We start from the raw sequence: 12,243 nt of genomic DNA, 5'->3' as shown, positions 1-12,243 counted from the left end.
ACAACTTGCCATTCGAACGAAGGGGGCGGGTCTGCAGTGGAGTGGGGCATCATGGGAAATGTCGTTCTCTAGCGTATTAGTCTGTAAAGGAAGGCCTGTAGGCTAAGTCTTGTGTGATAACACCTTGGATTTGAAATAATAATATCAGTATGAGGACTGACCTTCAGTTTAATTCATAGGATCTGATAAAGACCCTTCATTTCTAAATTTAAGGGAACAAATTAAATTAAATAGCTCAAACAAAGCCTTCACATTTAACATATTTGTATTTTAGTGTGAATACATTTATGTGAAAATCGAGAAGTGCAGCTACTACTGTTGTCACATTATATCAGCACATGAATAACTAAAAATAGGATGAACATTATGAGCCGTAACATCCACCGTGTTTAAACTATTTCATGCTGGAGCCTGCTGCTGTGTTTTTATTCAGCATGTACGGTTGACTTGACACACAGTTTCCATGCAGCAATTATTCTCTAACGTTGCTGTAGATGTGGTTATTGAGTTATGATTTGCTATTCTTTTATCTTCTCTTAAGTCTTATGGTGCAAGTGACAGGAGTAGTAAACAACCCTTTAATTAAGATGTCTCTTCAACTAGACGCCTTCAGAGTCCAGGCTGGAGTGAGAGCAGTTTTACATTTTCAAGGTTAAATTCACAATAATTGGCCTCCTGTTGTGTCTGTTGTTCCCTGCTGTGAGGCCACACTGGAAACGCACATTCACAGGTTGAAGAAGATGCACCAAGGGATAAGATAAGGCTATGCCAGGCTTTGATATGAGTCCACCGTGTCCTTGAATTTGTTCATCGCAGGATGAAAATTGTGAACAGAACTTGTCTGTTTGGTTGTGATCATTAAACTGTTTTTACCCTAACAGGTGATCTTTTTAATGTGTTCATAGTTATTCCGCTTCATTAGCTGGCATTTAAAATGTTTTGCTCCTGTTCTTTGAGAGAGTTTAAATCTGGACCACCAACTGGGCCACAGTAGGTAATTAGTCAAGATCAGCAGAGAACGCTGAAACCTTAAATTCTCTTTTGTAAACTTGACTGAAATTGATATGAACTATTGTGGATTCTGCATTTTTTCTGTTGTAGCTCTGTCTTGAGAGCCTGTGCATTGAAGGTTTAAGTTTATATTTTACATATCTGTTGTTCTCCTGTGGTGCGTATTCCTAAAGTTAAGATTAATGATGAAGAAGTAAACACTGCAAAGACAGCTTACCATGTGAGTCCTCTATGCACGCTGTCGGAAACTTTGATATTTGGACTTTTTTTTTGCCTTCATAAGCCTTTTTCACAAATGCACAACTAAAAGTGCTCCAGTAAACTCTAACTCCAGTAAATGTCACACAGGCTGCCCCTGAAATCCTCCTGACTTTCTTATTCACACATGCACCTCCCAGCGGAGACTGTCCTGTTGGATGAGAGGGGAGAGGGGTGGATGGAGCAACAGAGTCTCACAAGTTTCATTACGTGCAAGGAGAGCGTCCCTGTTGCATGCATGCAGTCTTTGGCTGTGTGCCCGGCTCGGATATGAATGTGATCACCTTCCTCCCGCGTGCTCATGGTGAATTTCCATGAGTATTTCCTGCTGCGTTCTTACACATAAAAAATGTAGGGGTGTGGCAGAAAAAAATCCCAGGTAAATTTGGAGTTCAAAATTCAGGCTTTTTGCGTTCACACATGCAGCTCATCCAGAATATTTCAGGAAGTTTCAAGGAGTTTTGTGCATACTCCTTTTTTTCTTTTTGTTTGCCTGGAGTTTGAAATCTTTATATTTATAATTATTGTAAGCAGGATTAACTCAGAGTAAGTGATAACTCATGATAAGTAAAGTTGCTTCCTGTCCATCATTTGTGGAGTGAGAATGAAGCTCTGCATCAACCCTACATCCCTGCCTCCAAATCCCAAACCCCCCAAGCGAGCAGACTTGTGGAGTGTCTTGTAATCCTGATTTTAATGTGGACATCCAAAACCAAAGAATGTCACCAAATTCTTTGAAGTATTGCCTCTTTTTCTTAAACAGACAGATGCTTACATTTTTAGAAGGTTTTCTCGTATAAGCAGTGTAAGCATGCTGCTCCTTCTCTCGGCTTTCCTAACCATACTTTTCTCTCCAAAGCGTTTCATTTGAACGTCTTAAACGATTTTCCAACAGATCACAGAAGCGCGGTGGTGTTCTCTAGCTCAGGGTCTGTGTCAGTATAACATTTTCAGCCAACACTCTGATTGCAAAAAATAATTAGTTTGATGAGTCCTCAACAGAGTATTAGTTAATCAAACAAAGACGAGAGCTCTGCTGCAACCACAGAGACTGTTTTTCATTTTTTTTTCAAATATATTGTTTTGGCCTTTATCAGATAGGACAGCTGAAGAGAGACAGGAAGTGTTGGGAGGAGAGAGTGGGGGATAACGTGCAGAAAAGGGTCGAGGCCCGACCCAAACCCAACGCTGCTGCACCGAAGACCATCGCCTCCACACATGGGGCCGCCATGCGGGGAAAAAAGAGTAATAACATTAGGATTATATACATTAAGATAAGGACATGAGTTATACAAAGGAAATGGTAGAGACAGTTATTTGTAGTTCAGGGATAACATCATGTCTTTCCTACAGTGGATACATTTTCATAACAGTCCATTGTGCAGAAATCAATTCCCACCATCATGCATATGGACTTAAGGTGAGCCCGTTTACTTTGCATGTATAACGTACGGTTTATAATGTATTGATTTATTAAAGTGGGCCACATGTGGACCTTTTATTGCCCTGTGCCTGAAACGTGAATAAATAGAACAGAACTGGACACCGGAGCACTATCAGAGACTGTTAAAAGGTTTCACTGAGATAATGGAGCTTCAGTGTTTGGCCTTTACCTAAATGGTCATTATGTCGACGCTCTGCGTTTCTTTCTTCCCGCTCCACAGGGACGTTAAAGGTCTCAGTGGGCTTCTAACAATCAGGGCTGTGCAGCCACAGGTATAAACAGTTGTACCTTGAGCGGCACAATGAAGGCTGGAGGAAAAAGTGCTACAAGCGCGCAGAGTGTCGCTGAGGTTCTAATAGAGCTGGGAGTCTTTACCTTCAAGCTGCGCCGCTCTGCTTCACTTTAGTTTACTTACTTTTAAGCCAATTAGATATAAAGGTTGTTCCACTCCTCCTGGCCTTTCTCTCTACTTCCCCCCATAGTACAGAAGAACTCTGATTCAAAGTCTTCAAAGTGATACATCACATGAATACGCTCATTTCAAGGAATAAGGAAGTCTGCTTGAAGGTGTTCATCACACTCGGTTTAACCCCCAAAAAAGAGCAAATGATTGAACCTAGATAACTGAAAAGAAATGTTTTAAACCCAAAATACTGCATCACCTTTGTTACTTTAAAAGTCTAAGGTAGATCAACTCTGTTTTGCTTATTTTATTGATTTGCTCGTTCACATACAAGTTTTCAGGGGCGCTGGTGGCGCATGTATGGAGGCTATGGTCCTCCAAGCGGGCGGCCCAGGTTCAAGTCCGCCCTGTGGCTCCTTTCATGCTCACTCTCCTGATTTACTCTATCCTCTGTCTGATTGAATAAAGAGAAGAACTTTGTTATAAAAACAAAACAAATTTTGATCAGAATGTGTTCACTACTTACTTCTGGAACCAAGACCAATGAAAAAAAGTGGGCGGTTACTTTTTGGAATATCTATAATACTTCCTCTAAGTGTGTCTCATTTGACACGTCGGTTACCAAGTACCACATTTAATTTAAATGAACAACAATCTTACAGGAAAAACACAAATTCAGACCAAAACAAATCAGCAGTTGTTCTTTAATTTCTCAAATTTAGTAGAAAACACACAGGTCTGTTTTTCTTGTAGGGTCTATTCATAGCCCTGTAGCACATCCGGTCTGTAGCTTATTATATACCTGTATTCAGAGCCTAAGAGCAGCTTTTCATCTTATTTCCAATTATGTTTTTTAAAGAAGGTTTTAACATCGCTATTGTGCTCATCTTCTTGAGGTGCCTTTCCATTTTGGAAAACAGCTTTTGATGCTGAAACTTGTTAAAGGAAGAAAATGGTCCCATAATGCAGTGCAGTCTTTTGGTTTGACTGGATATAATTTTGAGAGCTTTTGCTCTTTCATTTCAAGAATCAAGACCCCTGAAAGTGGATTTTCTTGAGCCTCAAATGGTAAATGTCTCAGTGTGACATCATAGTCGTGAATGGGAAAGCTATTAAAACCAACCACCGACGTGGCGATCATGCCAGTAGACACTCGTTCCCAGAGCTGGCTCTTCCTCTGAGCAGCAGAATTAACTCAGGCGGAGGTACAGTGGAGGTGGGGATGTATAAATTTGCGCTGCATTGACAGCCAAAGGCGGCTGAGCAAGGAGCCGTTTTTTTAATTCTGGCAGTAATGATTTCCTCTGAAAAGTCTTAAAATCAAATCGAAGAAGGTGAAGATGACAGCTTGACAGTGTGGGGAAATCTATATGTAAAAATCTATATATGTGATGAAATTGAAAGGTCATAAGGTAAAGAAAGTTGCAATGCTGGAGCTAAACTGTGTTTGAAACTTAAGTTTGCTGCTTTAGAGCGATTCAAATTGCCAACCCCCTGAACATGCAACTCTCAGATGGTTAATGTCTTGTTGACTTTTTGTGATGACAATAATATTTCTTCCAAAATCTTTCTGACAGCCTTGGCTTCACAGTTTGAGTCACTGAAGTTTCTGCTCACTCAGCACTTTTCTGTATTGAGTTACACGCAGAGGTGTACAAAATCGCTCAGCACATCACCGGCTCCAAATAGCGGTAATAAGACATGAGAGGAATTCTGATGACTGCTGTGCACAAACATACAGATCATCAACGCAGTGAAAAGAGTGTTTGAAAGCTGTCGATCCAACCCGGGTGAGGACCAATCAATCGTACCAAGTCGCTTGAAAAGGTCGGTCTATTTCCGATTTTTTTGGACTCTGGAGTTCATCGTAAGATCAACCCATGACGGATTTTCAGAAACACTTTTGGTGGATGAGCAGGTCACGCTTCAGGCGGATTAAGCCCCGCCTTCTGAGCAATTCTTAAACCCTAATGTGAGCTCAAATGTTGATAAAGCTGGTACTGAAGGGATTGTTTTGAATTTGCATATTAACACTGGTCCTGTTGACTCTTAGCCCCACATGCTCTGATATCCATTGTTGTAAAAATGTGCTTAAAACAGTGACTCTTGTTTTTGTGGACGCTTTCTGTAATGACAGATAAGTAACTCCATCTGCAGAGACGTCTCCTGTTATGATCAGAACATGTTTTCTGGGAGGAAAGTGTTGCACGGGTCAAATCAACATTTTACTGAGGAACAGGAGGACGTATTTGTTCTGTGGCTTTGTATCAATTATCCGTAATGAATGTGTGTCCGTCTGCCCGGGCGTCTGAGTCATCAGACATTTTCCAGAAATAATAATAATCAGCTGCAGAGTCAGAGAGTTGGCCTTTACTCAAGGATTATGAAAAAACCATGTGTTTGAACCTCGGGATTAATGAAATGAAATTTGTGGGCTGTGAAATATTTTCACCGCTGAAATGAGTGAAATAAAGAGTTTGAGCAACTTTGTGAAGTCTGGATGCGTTTCTGCACTCGTGTTTAGTTTAGTTTCTGCTGTTTTGTGTCATTAAAAATGCAGCAGAGTCTGAGACAGAGGCATGCAACATGGAGGAGAGGGGTAAGCTCTAATCTCTTCCCCGTGACCCAGATGAAATCCTGAGAACAAGCAGGGTGTTGGCAGGGCTCAGCCCAACGCCTTAGAAGAACCTCCGTCCAACCAGAGCACACAGCTGAGACCTGAGAGCAAAAACACAGATCTGCACAGATGAGTAGACTTTGTACTACCTCAAGAACAGAAAAAAGACCCAAAGCCTGTTACCTAAACCCCTCTGGTTATATAAGAATCAGCTGCAGCTATTAAACAATCAGTGTGTTTGGAAAAGAGACAATAAGACGTGGTTCAGTTTTCAGTAAGTCCACAAACAACGCCTTTAACTTCTTTTGAAATGATTCAGTAAGATCCAACAAGAGCTGTCACATTGACTTCTGCATATTAAGGCATTCAAATTATTACAGTAAATCAAATGTCTTTCCTTTCCTAACCTTTTTCTTTTTCTGGGAAAAAATGTTCTGTTTCAAATGTGCTCTCCTTGTGATGTCACAGTGGGATTCTGGTAAAAAAAAATCCCCTCCCCTCCCCAGGTAACATTTTACACCTGAAAACAAGACATCAAAAATATGAAAATCAGACTAGAGTTTACAAATGAAAAATGAGTGTCCAAAAGTGTCCAGTGTGAAAAAAGAGCATGTTTATGATCAGAGTGCTGTCAAACTAATCTCATCTCCCTCCTCCTAAAGTCTGCCGCCATCATCATCAACAACAACAACAACAACAACAAGTTGATTGTGTTAATAAATGAGGAAGTGTTTTGTTTATAAAATCTGGATTAATTGGTTTGTTGCTGAAGGTTTCCAAACAAATTACCCAATGAAACATTCAGCAGGACATTATCCATCATTGGGAGCCGTGCTACTGGCTGCTTAATGAATTTAACTCTAATATTCACTCTCCACTCAGGGGAGGTCCGCCTCCTCCCACGCTTCAGGAAAAACTGAACTTGTTAAGTTTTTCTTAATTGAGTTAAAGATCTCATTTTAAGAAACTTAAAGGTCCCATATTCTTCTTTTTCTGGTTTTATATGCTCTTTAGTGTGTTTTCAAAGTGTCCTGTGCATGTTTAGGAACATCTATGTGCCAAAATTCAAAGTCCGCGGAAACGCGGCTTCTCCTACGTCCTCCTGTTAGCTGTAGCATTAGCTGCATGTAGCGCTCGGTTCTAGCACCCCTCGATAAAAATTTGTCAGTGCGGCGTCATTGTCAGTGTGAGATCACTGATCTAAGCCCATTGGCTCGTTGTGGCAAGCCCTGCAGTTCATGTTGCACGCCCGTTAACTTCTGTAGCACGCCCACGATATGCCGTAGCCTGCAGTAGCACAGTAGTGCTAAGGTGCTAATGTTTTTGCTCCCCTCGGACGGAGCCAGCGGCTGCATTCCCAATATGGTAAAAGAGGCGGGACATTTCCGAGAAGCGTGCTGAGCAACTGACCAATAACGACAGAGCGGATCTGCAGACCAATCAGAGCAGACTTGGCCCACGTGGGGTCTAACAGTGTGGGCTCAACAGAGCGTAGCTGACGGACTCAGAGCGTAGAGGGAGCACGGAGGAGCAGTACATGAAAACAGACACTTTTTTATAACTTTAGCTATTGTGAACGTACAAAAGTAGGAACATAGATTAAATATATGAACCCCAAAAAGGGCAGAATATGGGCTCTTTAAGTACATTTTGCATGCTGCAATTGAAGCTATTTTCACTCATTACCAGCAATCCAGGGCTCATTTCTGGCTTTTTCTTTCTTGAAATGAGACCTTTATGCAGACTTATCAGGTGATCAGACATTTTTTTTACTGGAAATTAGACAAATTCACCTCGTAACCACGACTGAATCTTTATGTTATTGCCATCAGTTTAGAGAATTTTTTTAGCTTGTTTGGTATGAAAGACGGCAGCAGGATGTGAAGTTGAGGGGAAAATATTTTGGTATCAGAAGTTTTCTGGTTTCCTTCAGTAGCCTATGTGGTAATTATCAGTCGTGTCTTAGTGGCCATTGGTTGAATGCAGGAAAAACAAAATCCCCGCAGAGAGCAAAAGAGACAGCAACAACAACAATCTGCACATTTCAGAAGCTTTCTTCTTAGCTGTTTATCAAGTCTAACTGTTTTCATATTCAGACTTATTTCTAGTGTCAAACTCCAAAAACATTAACATTAAGTTGATGAGTTCCTGATTGGTTGTCACTCCCTCCTGTTGACATTAATCTTAAAGGGGAGGTGGATAAATGCAAAGCTGCTGTTTATCTCCCAGTGTTACCGATCATCAGAGGAAAGGCTGTCGGAGGTTATTACAGTCGCTGATGTCGCTGACAGAAATGCACTCTTGTGCTATAATGGGTTGCATTAAGGAGTGAGGGCTCGGAGAAATAGCTAGTCACACAGACAAATGGATTGGCTTTGTTCCCAGCATGTGAATCAGTGCTGTGCAGCCTTATAGTTTATCACCGAGAGAAACCTGAAGGAAGGCATAGACCTGCAGTCTAACACTGCATCACTGTTCAGCCCCTATAGGGAGGTTTATCATTTTAATATTACTCATGTATTTAAATTAGTTTTTATAAACTGAGTCTTTTAGAAGTCCTAAGCAGAAATGCATCAATACATGTTATTCAGTTTTTGAAGTAGGGGTGTATTATTATCCTCAGCCGGTCACCTCAGCCCCTTTATTGAGAAACCGGTCTTCATCCTGACAGGAGGTTACAGCCAGGTTCCTCGGGAACTGTGCGCCCTCTCTAGTCGAGGCTCGTGTTTCCACTGCATGCGTCATTGTCTGTGGCGTGTTCAAGGTGCAAAGGACTCAACGTTCTGATGTGCACTTCATCTTCCTCAGAGTCAAACCAATTCTTGACTCTGAGGAAGATGCAATGCGTGTGGAAACATTAAGTCCTTAGCACCTTAACAAATTGCCTTCGGTGATTTATGTGATCCAGTCCTTTGTGGAGGAGTCCAGTGAATTATCCTGTACGTCTAAAGGTCCTTCTCTGAGAGCTCCATCTATTGAGGGGTGCAAGAGATTCCTTCTACTTGGCATATGATAATTATCTTAAAATTAAATTAGCAGTGCTAGTGTATAGCGTAGATATAAAGTTGTGCAGGATTCACATTATGCATATATCATATAACTGCATAAAACTTCCTAAACCCCGTTTCAAATGTTCAGACTTTGATTTTGATGTTGCACATCTTTCACATGTGATTATGTGTTTGAGTAGAGGGGAAATTCAGGTTGTGTTTTTTGGGTATGTTATCCTTCTGTGGCTTGAAGCCGCTACTCCTTTGAATCGACAGAAGCCAGTTGAGGTGGTTTGGGCATCTGATCTGGACGCCTTCCTTTGGAGGTTTTCTAGGCACGCCCAACTGGGAGGAGACCTGGGGTAGTCCCAGAGCTCGCTGGAGGGACTATGTATCCCGTCTGGCCTGGGAACGCCTCAGAATCCCCCAGTAGGAGCTGGAAAACGAGGAAAATGGATGGATTGCAATATTTCTTAAACACTGCTAGATCTATTTGTATGTTTGAAATTCTAAAACTTACAATGCAAAGTAAGTAAACTGTCTTTTTCTATTACCCAATAATAAGTTGCATGCAAAAAACATAAAATAGAATCAAGGAAAAGCACAATAACCTGTCCACTTGACGACTAAAATATAATTTGAGACAAAGCATCTACATTCAGACGTTCCACAAACCAGAAGAATCAACACAAAAAGTGCCTGAGTGTTAAAAAGGAACCAAAAACAACAAAGGAGAGATTTTAATTCACATCAAGTCACGCTTCCAGATAATCAATACAGCAGCCAAACAGGCAATGCGATAGTGTTCAAAGGTACAAAATGTTGTCCAGAAGAAAGACTGACTCATAGCATAATCGTAGAGCATCCACAGTCGTGTAGTTTGTCTTTTTTTCATACAGAAAACAGTATCAAACATTAGGCAAAGTCATCTCATGACAAAACCAAGAACATATGCATGCACTTTTGTTTGTTTTTTTTAGGTATACTGAGATTGCATACAAAGGCAGACAGATTACAAAATCAAAAACCACGTTGTCGGTCGTATTCATTACATATTCATCAGAGCGATAGAGGGATCACTGTTGCGTCGGGGGGGAGAAATATTGAGATGCCAACAAGGTTTCACAGCCGGTTTTGCGTCGCAGTCAATGCAGCTGAAGAGGGAAGTAAAGGGGGAGATGCGAGGCCTGATGTGACGCGTTAAACATTTTCATTCTCCAGCTTTGAAGACGTGGTAGCATTGTTGGAAACAACAAAAAAGGGGATGTAGCATGAAAGCAATGACATAACATTATCTCAACAATTAAATTAAAGGTCAAGGAGGTTAAATAATATAACTATTAAATGCTTTGGGCTGTTTTTTTACGTTCAAAAAGCAGATTTTAGTGAGGAAAAGCGATTGTCCTGCACACTTATAGAACAGGCATGCTCCTAATAGTTAAACATGCCCGGCCTATCACGCGCAGGGGACATGAGGGTGATGACAGAAAAGCTTCATGAGCCTGCAGGAATCCAAACATTACGTGAGGGCGTTTTTTTTTTGTGGGAGGTTTTAGAGGCGAGGCGGGTGCGGGTGTGGGGGGGGAGCATGCAGAGAAGGTCATACTGCAGGATCAAACTCATAAAATCACAAATACATGGCATGCATCCCAGCGTACTGAGCCATGAGGGCAACTCAAGTCGGTATAGATTCAGTCCGGGAGAGTTCTGCAAAAAAGGGTCTCATGGGTATCAAACTATAACATAAAATATTGAATTTGAGAAAAAAAAGATAAATAATTCACAGGTTAGAAAGTAAAACTTCTTAGTACATGACTTGAATGACGTCGGCCCTTTTACAAGTTTTGCTCCAAAAGGCTGCGAGTTCAACCATCTCTATTCCCAGGATATGTGCGCCCAAATACAGAGCACTTCATTTATGAACAATATCAACAACACAGAGCACGAAGCTGCACATTCGTAGAGGGTTTTACTGTGGAATAGAAGGGGTTAAACATGTACATTCTGTTCGATTACATTTATAGTGGAGCTGCTCACATTAAAAAAAAAAAAAGTAAATAAATAACCCCAACAGATGCAACAACGATATACGTACACGGCTAGTATATTAAAAATTCTGCCCTTCTCAGCCTCGGCCAAATCTTAGCAAAAGCTTTGCATCGCACGACCCGAACAAATCGCGCTGACTTCTTCTTCAGCAGCACATTAAGAAGAGTAGGCTGTGTGTAAACAATACATGCTCGTTTGTTTTGTATTCTTTTTTTTTTTTTTTTAATATTTGACGTAAACTTTCTGTTTGAATATCGGCCCTTTTTTATTTTTTTATTTGACGAACAGCAGGCACATTTTCATCCCGTTGAAAATGCAAGTCAACAAGTTTTTTTTAGTGGAGACTCATTTTCCTGTAGTGTAAACAATAAGCTGCGCACACACACACACTCTCTCACACACACTCTCACACACACACACAACCGTAGAGCTGCCCAATCATGTGGCATTGTGGTATGTGAAGTTGGAGTGGTTTTCCACTGGACTTCATTCTGTTGTTGATTTCAGCGGCTCTCTGTGAAGGAGCTCTTCAGCTTCCCTCTTTTAGTGTGCGATGGCAGTGTACTGTGACGGTGACTGTTTCCACCTCTGTGCTGACATTATCCTCAGATCAGCTGATGCATATGAGTTTTAATTTAACATCCATAACCCCTCCTCAGCCACCCGACTAATAACAGACTCTACATAATGATGCTCCTACAGGACCTGTTCAACAAGCCGACATCCTGCAGACAGAATTTAAATTTGCTCTTCGAGTCTGATTCTTTATTTGAAGCATTTTCTCTAAAAATATCGACCACTGACGAACAGCCTAGTGGCCTTGTAACCCACGACTCCTCTCCAAATTTGTATCTGATATGATCCTCCATCATGTTTTTAATCTGTAAATGAGAAACCTCCACAAAAAGGTGACTGAGTGGATGAAACATTTGCAGAGCCTTGACAGAAGATCACCTCAAAACGAGGAAGCTCTTTGGATCAGGAGTTGCACCGAAAAAAATCAATGAGGAGTTGAAGAAGGTGGTGCGATCACATCTGGAATTGCACCGTTGTTTTGTTTGTTACTACAAGAAGATTTGCTTTGAGTGGGAGATTTGGAAAAAGTTACTTAATTAATTGTATTTTAAATCAGTTAGTTTAAAATGCAGACATTTGTTAACCCGTCATCCTGCTGATTTATAAATGAGCATCACTTTTACTAGAATCCTCTGAAAATCAATCTGTGACTTCACCTGCCAACATGTATCTCCTTTTACCTGTGCAGTCGTACATTTAGGCGATTTAATGTGTAGTTGGTGCGGTAATGGTCGCTCTCACAATGGTAAAGTTTTCTGTGACCTCAGTATGCTTCAAACACGGTCTAACAGTGTCTAAGACGCTTTTTTCCTATTTGGCAATGGTCCATGATCGGAGTCCATGAGCTAATTGAACATATCATTTTCCAAAATCAATCAAATTTGTCAGTTTTAAC

The sequence above is a fragment of the Labrus mixtus genome, chromosome 14 (assembly GCF_963584025.1).
Source record: "Labrus mixtus chromosome 14, fLabMix1.1, whole genome shotgun sequence".
NCBI classification, from domain to species: domain Eukaryota; kingdom Metazoa; phylum Chordata; class Actinopteri; order Labriformes; family Labridae; genus Labrus; species Labrus mixtus.
Note: the sequence above shows the minus strand (reverse complement) of the source record.